This window comes from Eptesicus fuscus, chromosome 5, assembly GCF_027574615.1.
Source record: "Eptesicus fuscus isolate TK198812 chromosome 5, DD_ASM_mEF_20220401, whole genome shotgun sequence".
Taxonomy (NCBI): Eukaryota; Metazoa; Chordata; class Mammalia; order Chiroptera; family Vespertilionidae; genus Eptesicus; species Eptesicus fuscus.
Genome location: NC_072477.1, coordinates 71,896,773 through 71,909,817, shown reverse-complemented (window position 1 = coordinate 71,909,817; position 13,045 = coordinate 71,896,773).

Sequence of the window (13,045 nt, the reverse complement as noted above, 5' to 3'; positions counted from 1 at the left end):
TTTTATTATGTTAATGAGTAATATAAAAGTAAAACAAGGAAGATGTATGTCAAAACATTGCTCATTTGTCAATGATGTGAATGACTTTGCTGGTTCAAATAATGGCTTTTGAAAACTGGGAGAATATGTCTTCAGTTTTTTGTGCTATGCACAATAAAATGGCTACAGATTTTGTATCTGCGTAGTGGGAATACCATATAATGGTGAGCTACTGTCCATCTTTCTCAGCTCTGCATTTAGTGACATCACATTGGCCAAGAAAAAGGCTATATGGTGCCAGTATTCACATCATGGAAATAGTTAGATGGTAAAAATCAGGGCGTGATTTATTGTTTCATTGATTGCAGATTTAAGAAAGTGTGTTTAAGCTGCATTATTAACATTTTCTTCATCTCTTCCTTAAATCTGGACAGTGAAACAATAAATCACTTTCCGACATCAACAACTGTAAATAACATCAAAAGCATAGCTAATAGTATGATGTAGTAAAAATAAGCACATTGGTGACTTTTGAATATTTACTACCTTTGCTTTAACGTACTTCAATTGTAAGCATATATAATTTAATTTTTGATAATGGCTGTGTTTAAGCACCATCATTCAAAATTTCTGATCTAACAGTTGGCTCTCATAAGCCTGCACAAGGCACTCCTGTTCACCACTGATTGTCTATCCAATGCTCATTCGCCCTCCTTCCTTCCTTGGTGTTCAAATAACTCACTTCTTTCACCATCACCACCTGTAACATGGAGGAAGATTGCCTCAGTTCTGGGGGCAGTTTGCAGTCCCCTTGCCTGGCTAAAGAAAGGTCATGGAGCTCGAATCTGGCTAATACAGTGGGCGGTAACACACACTTTTAAAGTCTGTTGAAGGAGTAATGGAAGCTTCCTCCTTCTTAGAAAAGGCCTAGGAAGACACGGTTCCTTTTCTCTCTCCAGATATTGGTGTAACTGAATGGGCTCAGGAATGGCCATAGCCATTTTCCTACCAGCCTGAAGATAAAATCAAGTCATAAAACAAGGTAGAACCATCAGCATCACAGAGAGGTGAAGGTGGAACCTCAACAGCCCAACCTATTTCGGATCCTCTTGTTACATGAGATAGTAAATGTCCTTGTTGTTTAAGCGCATTTGATTTGGACTTTTCAGTTACCTGCAGCTAAAAATTAAGTTGCTTCCTACTCTGCCAGAAGTTTGGGAAGACATATCTATAATAATAAAAGCATAATATGCAAATTGACTGAACGACCAAACAGCAGAATGACCGGCCACCTTCTGGACAACCACGCTATGACACACACTGGCGCCAGGCCAGTCAAGGTGGGTGCAATGCGATTGGTCGGGAGACCCCACCATCGCTCCAAAGAGGGAGGCTCAGGCCACTTGGCTGTCGGTGCTGCAGCGGGTGAGTGGGGCCAGCCAGCAATTGTCCCGAAGAGGGAAGCCCAGGCCAGCCAAGCGATCGCACCCCATGTCTGTCTCCTGCAAAGGGAGGCGACCGGTGGTAGGGGAGGGGGTGGCAGCTCTGTGCAGATAGCAAGCAGTGGCAGTGGCGGGGTTGGGGCCAGCTGCCAGCTGCCAGCAGCCAGGGAAGGAAAGCCCTGAATAGGCCCTGATCACTGACCAGGCCTAGGGACCCTACCCGAGGGGTCCCGGATTGCGAGAGGGTGCAGGCTGGCTAAGGGACATACTCCTGCCCGCCCCCCCACACCCGTACACAAATTTCATGCACTGGGCCTCTTCACAAGCTCAACTCCAGATTGGGAAATGAGACTAACTCATAGGAAACAAAGACAAACTCCAATCACCACAACTTATAAGTATCTGGGTTCTTAAAAAAACTAACACATATATAATGACATATAACATTATATTAGTTTCATGTAATACAACATAATGATTTGATGTTTGTATATATTGCAAAATGGTCACCACAATAAGTTTAGTTAACATTTATCACTATGTGTACTATCATTACTACAATGTTTTGTGATGGTATTTTTTAAAATCTACTCTTTTAGCCACTTGCAAATATACAACACTAGGGACCCGTTGCAGGAATATTACCTGCAAGACTTTTGGCAGATTTCCCTCCTGCCACGGCCACCTCTCCCACCCACCCCAGCCCGCTGCCACCTCCATCTCTGCGGCCTCACGGGGGACACGGCTGCTGCCGCTGACTCTGAGCATCCCAACTCTGAGCATTGCCGACTCTGAGCACACGCTGCCACTGTGTCATCCGCTGCACATGCTGCTGCTGCACGCCATTCCCCGCCCACCGCCTCCGCTGTGCGCTCTGCCCACCGCCACTGCAGCCGCCACCGCCGCTGCGCACACTGCCCGCAACCACCTCAGAGGCCACCATGGCCACGTGTTCCACAGCCGCGCCACCGCCTGCCCATGCAGCTGCCTTGCTTTGTGCTTTCTTCACTCCTCCCTCCCTCCGCATATGCAAATTAACTGCCATCTTGTTCGTTCTGATTTGGCTGTGGGCATAGCAAAGGTACGGTCAATTTGCATATTACTGTTTTATTAGATAGGATGGTATTACTAATCATGTTGTGCATTATATCCTACTAGAGGCTTTGTATACGACATTCGTGCTCTGGGGGTTGAGGGTCCCTCAGCCCAGTCCGCACCCTCTCGCAGTCCGGGACCCCTCGAGGCATGTCCATCTGCAATTTAGGCCCTATCTCCCTGGGGATTGGGCCTAAGTTGGCAGTCAGACATCCCTTTCACAATCCAGGGCTCTCGCAGTCTGGGACCCCTCACTACTTACTGCCCACCTGCAGCAGAGGCAGAAGAGGCTCCCGCCACCACTGCTGTGCTTGCCAGCCATAAGAGACTTCTGGCTGAGTGGTGCTCCCCCTGTGGGAGCGCACTGATTACCAGGGGGCAGCTCCTGTGTTGAGCATCTACCCCCTGGTAGTCAGTGTGCATCATAGTGACCAGTCGTTCCGCCGTTCGGTCAATTTGCATATTAGGGTTTTATTATATAGAATGACTTATAACTGGAAATTTGTACCCTTAGACCACATTCACCCATAAACATATATTTTTGCCTTTTAAATGGGAGCATAGACCCTGAACCTAGTAGGATTGCAGAGACAAGTTTAATCAGCTAGGCTAGAGCTACCACTGACAACTTCATGGAAAATATGGGGTTTGGCTCAGGCCATAAAGAGTGAGTGAGGTTGAGAAAAACAGGAATGACATTCCATATGACTGAGGGAGATACATAGAGAGACTCCTATGAATTCTACCCAGAGTTCTGTCTGTTGACTGCAAACGTCCTTAAGATCAAAGAATAAATTTTCTTGTTTTGCAGATTGCCTGTACCTGTAATTTTTGTTAATCTGTACATTGTCTACCTTTTATGGGCACTTGTGTTAATATAAACACACAGTTTTAAAAGTCCTTGGGGATTTTGAAGAGTATAGCATTGCAGATATGCCTAATTCCAGTCTCTTCTCCCTTCCCCTTGGCATTTCCATCTACTCCAGCCTGTCAGTGCCCACTGGGGTGGCACAATGGGATATCTAACTCCTGCCTTTAGGCAGGGCTAGGCTCCCATTTCTAACTGGTAATTGCCTTATTTTAATAAGAGCCAAGAAGGAGAACTTATAGTCTCCCTTGACATAGCATTTATGGCTTTCTGTTCTCGCTATCTGAGAATTTCTTCCCACTTTTCACCCAAATGATCACAACTGATGCGTGTGCCACTGCTCTCTCACCTAGTTCTCAGCTGTTACCTTTCATTTACAGAAAAATCTTTTCATGTTCCATTACCTTTTGGCAAATACCTCAAGTGTATAGGTGTGATCTAAGTGGAATGTAATTGGGAGGATGGACACTTAGCAATAGTCAGCAGAAGGAACTGAGTTGTTAAGAGGCTTTGGCAGTTCCAGAAGGAGTAAGTGGTAACAGCCCTGACAGGTCTTTGGGACCACAGTTGCCTTGCTTGGGTTCCTGCCCAGTGAAAGGTGTGTATTCTTGAATGCCAGTCAGTGCTTTGCTCAGGATCATGAGCAAATTAATAAGGATACAGAGGGTTTGGAAAGAGAAAGACAAAGAGAGACAGTGAGAAACAGAAACCACAAACCCCATCAGAACCAGCATTGATATTGATTGTACATTTATTCTGAGTATCATACATGGAAATAACCATCTTTACTCCATATTTCAACATAGGCTATTGAACACAGGGAAGGGTTTCATAAGTTGGCTTGAATGAATACTATTTTTTTTGGCCTTGCTGTTCCCTAACAGACAGCAATATTTTCTCCTTATGTCTAAAAATTATTAGGCATTCCCACAGATACTTAGTTAAGGCAAACTTTAAGGTTTCTCATAAGAAATAGTTTCTCACAATTGTATAGAAGTGTCTTGAGGTCTCAGGAGAAAAACATCTACTCTTTTTAAGCAACTGTTTAGATTTACAAATTAGTGATGTAACCAGGCAGGTCTGAGACACAGGTCCTTATTGTTTACTACAGGATGGGGAGGCCTAAGCATAAAGTCAGGTGGAAGTAATAGGAAGGATTTCAAGGGAAGAAAATGGAGAAAGCTCTGTTTGGGAGACAGGGGAACAAAATGTTTAAGAGTCTGGGTTTGAATCCCAGCTCTACCACTGGCCAACTGAGATACTAAAGCAAATTAAGAATCCTCTCTGTATCTTGGTTTCCTTATCTATAAAATGGGGTAATAATAGTCCCTACTTCAGAGACATAGTATCAGGATTGAATGGATTACTATTTGTAAAGTACTAGTACATAGAAAAATGTGTATTGTTAAATAAATGAAAAATCAGAACTCTAAGTTGCACACAACAAATACCAACCCTTATCAATTAAGCATATCTGGGCTTTGTTAAGAGGATATTGGCTACGTCATAGAATGTTTAGGAGGAATAGATGGGCAGGATGCAGAGCTGATCTCATAAAGACAGCATTGGCATGAAGGGCAGTGTAGTGTGTCAATGCTGGACCCAGGATGCTGGCACTGGAAACTGGAGGTAACTGCCCCCATTACTCCCAGAAGGAATTCTCTAACATCCCTGCTTTCTTGGGCCACCAGCCTCTAATGCCTGTCAGGGGTGGGGGTAGGTTAGGGCTCATGTGGTAGCTTCAAGGGAGGCCCTATCAAGGAAGATGAACTCTGCCTCATGAATTTGGAGTTTTTCTAATTTTAGAAATGAAATTCAGACACTGAGAAGTAAAAACGAATGCTAAATGGGCAAAGAAGGATTATAAGAATATTAAATGAAAGAACCAGCAACTCCACATACAAGGCTCTCTGAAATATTTGTTGGTGAAATCTGGGTGAGAAGTGTTATAAGGGGATGAAATATGGATAGAAGAGAAAATCATCCAAATACCTTAAGGAGGTCAGGACAGTGCAGAGGAAATACTGTGTTTCAAATGGAAGGTTGCTTGTGTCCATTTCTCCCTTCTTTGACAGGGTCCTCATTTCAAAGTCCCTACATCCCAGGTCCTTCATCTACCACAACCCTTCTTTCTTACCTTCACTCAAAAGACTATTCTGCATTCTATTTTTGCTATTAATCAACTATTGATTCATTTTCTTGCAAAGGTGTTCTCCAAAAGTGGAGGTGGCCACTGATAAACTATCAATGTGTGAAGTTTCCCAGGGATCTATTTGCATTTCAAGAGAAAAACAAGGCCTTTAAGCTCTAGAGGAGTGACAAGAGGTGGGGACAGTACCTTATGGCAAGGAGCTCTGTCCAGCACTGTAAAATCACTCTACTTAAAGCACCTGCCTGCAATGCCAACTCATCTCCTCAAAGGGCTCTTCCTCATGCCAAGTAGCCACACATGAGGCAGACTGGTCTACAGACACAAGCTTCCAAGGGTCGCCCGCTGAGCACATGCCCACACAGGGTGCTTGCACCCACCTCTGCCCTTTCCATCACTGTTCACTCATCCATCTTTTGCCCTATAAAGACACAGCCTTCCTTAAAGGGCAGTTCACCCCATATTTTTGCTCTCAAAGATTAAAAATAGCACTCTTTTCAATGACCTCAATAATTTAGAGCCCATGAATAAGTCATTTGCCCAAGAGGTTACACTGGCACTTCTATTTTTACTTATAGTCTCTCACCAACCAAGTGACCTCTCTCAAGGAGCCAACATAGACACCCGTTGATCTTCTGGTTTCTCAGGGAGTAACCCAGGCAGAGCTTGCAATGCAGAGTCTTTTCTCAAGGGCAAAGATGGACCAATAGGTGTCAGTGACCTCAGAATGTGAGTAACCAAACATGAACTTAGGCACAGATGCCTTGCTCAGAACTCCTGGAGCTGCTAAAGCATGCCCTAAGAGGAGCGCCTTCTAAAAGTAGGGCTGGTAAATTTTGCCTATACTGGTCCTTCCTGGGGCCATTTCCTCCCTAAGATACCATTTTCCAAACGTGGAACTTCAACAGAAGAGCAATGCAATAGCTCAGGTCCCTAAATACAAGGGTTGCTCCAACCTCCTGACCACGTCTCCTTCACTTGCCTTCAGTGGACATTTCCTTGCCCCAACTCCTCTACGGACTACTTTCAGGAAGGTTAAGTATTTTCACTGGGCCAATACAATGGTCACTGAAAGGACTTCGCATTAGGCCTTTTGGCCACCAGTTTATAAAAGTATTTGATTTTTTTCCTCCATATTTTTATACCCTGGAATGGCCCCCTTTCCTCAAGTCATCCATAGCATTCCTAAACCTAGTGTTCTGCTGGCATCCTCAACCCCAGCCTCCAAGAGACCTATTCTTACTTTTTATTAACTCCACACTCATAGCCTTCAATATTGTTTGTACAAAACTGAGCTATCAGTGTGAGGCTACCTCAAGTTCTTTCATATGACCTCATGTCTCCTGGCTCACAAAATCATTAATTCATTCTCACCCCTTTCCCCTGGAAAAACACACATCCCATGTAATATTTTCCTCATTTTACCCATGCAGAAACAGAGGCACCGTAACTGGTTCATGGTCACAGGAGCAGAGGCAGAATATGAACCCAGGAAATCTCACTCCAGAAACTATTAACCACTAGACTTTACAGGATATAAGATCATACACTCTTGCTCTCCTTAATCATCAAGAATCCTGCAAGTCAGTGTCCAGTATCTCCTCTGGCTCTGGTATATCCTCTTTGTCCTCTCTAGAAGATGATATGACATCCATCTAGTCACATCTTTGGTGGGCATCCCTTAATCTTTATTCCTTAATCTTTCTGCCAATTTAAGAGAATGAATTGGCAGGAGTGAATGCCTTTAACAAAGGGCTCCCTGGTTTAAAAATTTTTCATTGTTGATGGAGGCTTCATTGAGCCAAGACATCCTCCCTGGTCCAATCTAACTACTTTAAGCAATTGTTCACTTTCATAATTACAGTAAATTATAATAATCAACACCAACCATCAAATTTCTTCCCCCAGATCTTTGAAAAGTGAAAATGAAGTTTTCAGGGTGAGTTTTATGCGAGAGTCTAATTAGTCTCTAGTTCTGACTCATGATATATTTTGAATAGGTATAATTTAAAAAATCCTAATTGGAGTTTCTAGGAGAAGTGTAGTTCATTAATTAATCCACAAATATTTACAAAGTGTCTGTTTCTACTATAAGCTAGGTATTAGATTGGATAGCCTTATAGGTTCCTTCCAATTTTGAGAATCTGTAATTCTAAGAGAAAATTGAATTGGGCCTAGGAGAATTCACTGGGTTTTGTAGAGAGGAAACAAGAAGGGACAGCTTTCTATCTCATGTTAGTGAAGGATAGTGGTAGGAAAAATAGTGGTTTATTCTAGAGTGAGTTTGCTCTGGTGGAGCAAAGGGAACGCTCCAGAAAATCATGAGAAATGTGGTGAAATGAGTAGATGGGACAGTTTATAGGATGCCTTGAAAATCAGACCGAGGAATTCCAAATTGGTACCATAAGCAAGAGAACTTATTTGTCATGATCCTGAGCTGGGGAACACTATGAAGAACATGGTTTCTTTAGAATAAGACCTGTACAGACACTTCTCCCAAGAAGACATACAAATGGCTAACAGATATATGAAAAGATGCTAGATTTTACTAGCTATTAGGGAAATGAAAATCAAAACCATAATGAGATACTACCTCACACCTGTTAGGTAGGCTATTATCAACAAGACAATTAACACGTATTGGAAAGGTTGTAGAGGAAAAGGAACCCTCATACCTTGCTGGTGGGAATGTAAACTTGTATAGCCACTATTGAAAATATTACAAAGGTTCCTCAACAAATTAAGAATAGAGTTATCATATTATCCAGCAATCCTTCTTTTGGATATCTACCCAAAAATTTGGAAACATTTATTCATAAAAAATATATGTACCCCTATGTTCATTGCAGAATTATTTTTGGTAGCCAAGACATGGAAACAACTGAAGTGTCCTTCAGTAGATGATTGGATAAAGAAGATGGGGTACATATATACAATAGGATATTACTCAGCCATAAGAAAGGATAAAATATTTCCATTTGTGACAACATGGATGGATCTTGAGAATATCATGCTAAGCGAAATAAGACAGTTGGAAAAAGTAAAAAACTATATGATTTCACTCATGTGTGTGTTATAAAACTGAAAACAGCAAACAAATAAGACAAACAAGCAAGACCTCATTGACACAGACAACACTATAGTGATTACCAAAGAGAAAAGGAGGTGTTGGGGAGGTAGAAGAGGATAAGGGGGTCAAATATATGGTGACAGAAGGAGAATTGACTTTGGGTAGTGAACACACAATACATTATACAGATGATGTATTATATAATTGTACACTTGAAATCTATATAATTTATTAATCAATGTTCCCCAATACATTTAATTTAAAGATTAAAATTTTAATTTAATTAAAATTAAAGAAATCAGTGGTCATCACTAGTGAAAGTGAAACTTCCCTCCCATTATATAGACAGACAATTTAATGAAAATGTATATTTCCAATTAGAGTAGAAAATTGACATCGCTGTGGCCTAAATGCATAGTACAGAAATGGGAATGGAAGGCAATTCTCTCCTTTTTCACAGTTCTCATTTTCTCTTTAACTCTCATCTCTCAGATCATGATGATGTGGTTTGCTAGATGTTCCCAGGGCTGCTAATGAGATGCGGCTATAATCAATTCACTTCAGCCTTCGCTAGAAACCAGATTACCTCCTCACCTGCTGCATTCCCCAGGTGCCTGTGGGGGCTAACACAGTGTGGTCATGAGGAGAGGGCAGTCCTCACTCAGGCAGATCATCACTCTTCATTAGGCCTTCAGGGAATAAAGGGGACAAGGGGCCTTACACTGCCATAAAGTCAGAATGAACATGCAGGAAAAGAAACGGGAATGCTTGAATTCAGAAATAGTTTGGGAACAAAGAAGAGAAAACCAAAGAGGGTCTTAATTACACAAAGGGCATCTGACCAAAATAATCATAACCAGTATTTGTTTAACACCCCAGAGGACAGAACAAGAAATAATAAGCAGGTAAGGAGGGTAGCAGGACTATAATACTATCTTCACAGGAGAATTTGCTTCTTAGGAAGAGCTGTTAACAGGCCAGCTCACTCAAGGTGTTTGAAAATTTGTCTCTTTAGGTCTTTAAAAATAGGTCCAATTTGTGTTTGCTGGGAGTGGGCTATAAAATGACAGGAAAGTGCACTAGTTAGCCTTTCAAAATCTTTCCCAATCAAGTGTTATGTCTCCTTTCAATTGAACTAAATTAATTTAGCCCAACTTTATTGAGAATGGTTAAGATCTGGGTGGTTTTTGTATGGCTTCTGGCCCTTATACCTTCAATTTCTTATTCCCTGTGTTTGTGATACTCCCAGGCCCATCTCTCTCCCTTCAAAAATCCATACTTGACTGCCCAGTTCTCAAGAACCCAGTTCTCAAGTCAGGCCTCGACATTCTGAAATATGAATAGTCTTTGCCATACACTTAAGCAACTGAACATAAACTATTTTGTATTCTTTATTGTTGGCCGAGTGTTGGTTTTGAATCCCAACTTATTGTCAATTTAATAAGGCAAAAGCAATATTTTAAATATTTTATACTTTGTCATTTTCCCCTAGGGGTCAGTGCGGAATGCTTCAGTTTAATTAATTTTTACTCATTGACAGCAAAAGAAATATCAAATAAATTGTGTATATGTAATTTAGTATTTATTGACATCTACCGTAAGGGGCTTTAAATTATTTGGCAGATTTTCTCACTTTTAGAAATCCATCTGTAGTGTAAATTAAATATGTTTTTAAACCAACGGTTTTGTCACAGGCAAGATGTTGGCTACTTAGGACATGATTCTATACAAATTAGTGGTAAACATAATTTAGAAACTAGGTTCCTGAATGCAGGGAAAAAAAAAGAATTGAAAGAGAAATTTAATTTAAAATTTGAACAGAAGAAACTTTGATGGAAAATTATAATAGAGAATATTGCATATAGAGAGCATACTGACATTGCTTGTAATTAGGTGAAAGAAAGAAAGAAAGAAAGAAAGAAAGAAAGAAAGAAAGAAAGAAAGAAAGAAAGAAAGAAAGAAAGAGGAAGAAAGAAAGGAAGGAAGGAAGGAAGGAAGGAAGGAAGGAAGGAAGGAAGAAAGAAAGAAAGAAAGAAAGAAAGAAAGAAAGAAAGAAAGAAAGAAAGAAAGAAAGAAAGAAGAAAGAAGGAAGGAAGGAAGGAAGGAAGGAAGGAAGGAAGGAAGGAAGGAAAGAAAGAAAGAAAGAAAGAAAGAAAGAAAGAAAGAAAGAAAGAAAGAAAGAAAGAAAGAAAGAAAGAAAGAAAGACTACTGGTGAAACCCCAGAGAAAGACAAAAGTGTTGGTTTGGGACCAGAAGTCAAATGTATATGGTGGTGGATCACTTTGTTGTCTAGGAAAATGAACTGAAAGACTTTTGATGCCAAATTGGTCTGGAGTGTTAGGAACCTATAGACAAATTTCCAGGAATGATCTGTTTTTAGAGGTTAATTTGTCATACTTAATTTTAAGACAAATAATGACTATTGAGTAGAAGACCAAGGCAGTGTCTCCATTAACCTGGTTGATAATGTAACAAAATTAGGAAATCCTGATAATAAGGTTATGACTCCATAACCAAGGCATAATCACTGTTTTATAATTGAGGATTTGGTAAATTACCTCAATCACAGTTAAAGTATCTCAGAAGGGCTAAACTTCCCGTGATAAAACTGTAAAATGTTCTAATGTCATATCATAAATGGATTACAATTTCTTGATGAATTAGACTATAATCTAATACCCCACAATGCCAGGAAACACTTTAGCTTCAATGAGTCAGAGGCCCTTAATAACCCTGCAGTACTCTAGGGTTAAGAACAATCACTTTGAACCATGAAAACCTGGACATTTGAATTTTCTGGTTATTGGGGTATAATTACCATCTTGTCATAGATCACAAAATGAATAATTAAGAGGCAGAATTTAGCTATCTGACATACTTTGCCTATTTCCCAGGAAATAAGAGTTTAGCTCTCTTGAGATTCTTTGTACTTTTATGTTGTTATTAATGATAACTGAAATAATATTAGAGTCGTAACCAGTCATTTTTATCAGTGCTGCCAAAATTCTTTCACATCTTGGCACAAATGGAGAGGAATAATTTGTGAAAATGGAAAAACTAGAGGTTGCTGGGGCTGTGGCCTCATGATGCCCCTTCCTGCTGCTCCAGGGTGAGAGACCAATCTATGTCTCTGCTCACCTGGAACCCACCTGTGGCACCCTGGTAGGGAAGCCCTGGAGATGGCCAGTGTCTGACCACCTCACCCGTGGTTGTCTACTAAGTAACTGTCAGGGAAACGTGGTATTCTAGCATTCTCATCTAGGGTGAGTAGGAAGAAGATGAGCACCTCATGGAAAAGAGGACTTGGCATGCATCCCTGAGTAGAGTGAGCAGAAACACTTGTTTGTAGGCAGGGGCAGCTGTTGTCCTCAGGGAATTTTGCTGACAGTATGAGAGTGGGGCATGATGTCACAGGAACCCTGGCTTGGCCAGAACAGCATGGTGTCCAAGGCAGCTGATCTGTTCATCCAGATTGAAAAGATTTCTTCTCCTGCTGCTCTCCCACCCTCCCCTTCTCCCCGCCTGGCTGAGCGATCATTGTAAAGCCATGCAGCTCCTTTCAGAAGTAGGCCATGGGAGCCAGGGCTGGGTGTTTTCTTCACTGGCATGTTACAATTATCACCGAGGATGGCTCTGATGACAGCATAATGCATGTGGTGTTTTGTGCTGAAAAAGTCAATGTCAGTGGCTAAAGAACAAAACTTCCCAGTGATCCAAGCACAGTTCCAATATGATATATGATCTGAATGGGTCTCAATTCATGGTTACCATTCCTCACCCTCAAGATTATTCCTACAAAATAGTTTATAGATCTAGTTTTTGGGAAGCCATGGAAGAAAAATTCTTCTCTATTCAGGAACTTTTAAGCTCTTAACAGAGTGTCAACAGGACAGGTTATATAGGGCCTGTGTCAGAGTTCAGAATTTAAATGTACTGAAGTTGGAGAGGAACCAAGATGGCGGCATAGTTAAGCAGCTAATCTGCTGCCTCACACAACAATTTCGAGGGTACAACTAAGGGACAGAGTGTCTACCACCCAGAACCACGGGAAAGCTGGCTGAGTGGTAGATTTACAACTATGAAAAGAAAGGAGCACAAACGCTGGGGAGCTGAGGTACTGAGGCGCGCGAATCGGGCTGGCAGCGGGCGACTGGGCGTGCGGTTTTTCTTCAACCCGCAGGGAGACAAGCTCCCGATCGCTCTGAAATCCAATTTCTGGGGACACTCGGGGGACCCAGACACCTACGGGGAGAGGCTGGACTCTCGGCCATCGGGTTGGAAAGTGAGAGTGACTTTTTTGCGGTGGTGCGCCTAGCAATCATTGTTTACTGCGCTGGAGCACGGGGTGCAGGGACTTGGAAACGGGAAAGGCAGAGACGGCTGACGGCAGCCATCGCCGTTGGCCACGCCCCAGCCTAGTGACGCCCTGAGACCCCGCCCC